Below are 2,182 nucleotides of genomic sequence, written 5' to 3'. Positions count from 1 at the left end.
AGGTAGTTCGTGGGGCATATTTGGTATTAGGCTTAGTAGTGGCTCAACAATATAAATCATGTGTATGTTGTGTTTTTAAGTCACTGCTCATAAGTTTTATAAATAAGATTTGCTGCATTTAAAATTGTTTTATGCATATAAAACCTGTGAACTCACCAACTCTCGTAGTTGACACTTGTTTGACATACTTTTTCAGGGTAAGAAAGATTTTCGATGACACATGTTTGAAGATGTGTCACATTTGGAAATTTCAATCTTAATTTGTGTTTAGTGATGCAATCTTGTATTTTGGGATTGTAAACTTTATTTAATTTATATTTATGTTTTGAAAATGTATGGTTGTGTTGTTTATACACTATTGCTATGAGACTCTACCAGCCATACCCCGTGTTTCCGCTTTAGCGGGGTGTGACAAGATTACACACCAAAAACATGTAAAAATGTTCATATGATGGTGGTAATCTATGACCCAAACATTAGAACTCAAAAAGGTAGGTAGAATCATGATTTTATGTGAGTTTGATTCTTAAAAATGGCATTTTTAGATGCTGACAGATTAGGTGCATGTGCATAAATCGTCTATATCTTAAAAATAATATGTTCAAATGTTATGAATCTTCTTCTAAAAGTTTATTTATTGAGTTGGGGTTGTAATCCAATTGGTCTTACTCCAAAACATTGAGTTTTGACTCCCCAAATACTCAAAACATTATATATGTGCATCTGAGAGTTTTTCAGTAGGTAAATCCTACTTTAAACAGCCATAACTCTCTAGATAATCATTCAAAATCATTGATTTTTCTTCTGAAAGTTAACTTAATGAGTTACCTTTCCAATTCCACTGATTTCATTCAAAAATGTGGTGATTTGTTGTTTTAACTACTCAAAACAAGGTGAGCATGCAATCTGTCCGAATCTGACAGATTTGTATATGTATGTTCCAATGACCATATCTCTTTCAAAACTCGATGAAAAAGGATGATTCTTCCTTTGAGAGTTAACTATATGAGTTATCGTCTGCATTCAAGTGGAATCACATAAAAATATGGAGTTTTGTTCTCCAAACACCTAAAACACTTTAGGTGTGCAAACTGTGAAACCACCAGTAGGTAACTCTTACTTTGTATGCTAATATCTCTTTATTTACTTGTTCTTAGTGTATGATTCTTCTTCGGAAATGTTCTTTTATGCGTTAGGGTTCATATGAACCCATTTTCACTCAAAAATACGAAGTTTTGAGGTATTAACCAATTTAATTAAGTTAAGTGTGCAATCTGTCAGCTAATGACAGATGTGTGCATGTAACTTTATGGTGCAATATCTTCCTCTCAACTCATCCAAAATGAGTGATTCTTAGTTTAAAAGTTTCATTTAAGTGTTAAGTTTATAATCCAACTTGAATTTATACAGAACACTTAGTAGAACTCTTTAAATGAGTATTTTACTAACGTGGTGTAATATGCCATATCAGTTGTGATATGATGTATTGCATAAATTATTTGAATCATTATTGCATGTCCAAAATGTATGAAATTTGGTCACAATGACCGTAACTTAGTGGTATATCTCATATAAAAAGATAGGAAACTATCTCATTTTATAAATCTCTTTAAATTGATCATTTTATGTATCATTAGTTTCTTACCAAAAATGAGATTTTGGGATTATTTGATTTTGTATATATTGATATTTTTATTGGACTATAGCATTACTTCCGATATAAATTAATATATTAACGAGCACATGGACATTATGTATATTTGGACAATAGATAATCAAGTTGGACATAAGTAGACACTTATGGACTTAGGACTTATTAATCCCCATAAGTAGTTTTAAACCCATTAGTGACAGTTTTGGATATTCCTCTTTGATAGAGAATCGTTAAGCTCGTGTGGTGAACGGATCGTATCTTTAAATTGCGGAGCTTTGCAAAAGAGTGAGTGTTCACAGCCCCTTTTTACTATCTTCGCGTTTTTGGGGGAAAAACATGTATAAAAATAGTGATTATTTGCATGCAATATTCAATGTGTTTAAACTGTGGATACAAATTGATTTTTATGAATTTATGCTTTGGAATGAATTGTGAATACGAGCACTAACACTTTGTACACTAATATTAGTTGTGTTTGGGTTAAGTGAAAAGTCCCATTGGTTACACTACTTATTAACTCGTATGAGC

The sequence above is a fragment of the Cynara cardunculus genome, unplaced genomic scaffold (genome assembly GCF_001531365.2).
Source record: "Cynara cardunculus var. scolymus isolate 2C unplaced genomic scaffold, CcrdV1 Un_Scaffold_2128, whole genome shotgun sequence".
NCBI lineage: Eukaryota > Viridiplantae > Streptophyta > Magnoliopsida > Asterales > Asteraceae > Cynara > Cynara cardunculus.
This window is presented reverse-complemented; position numbering follows the sequence as displayed.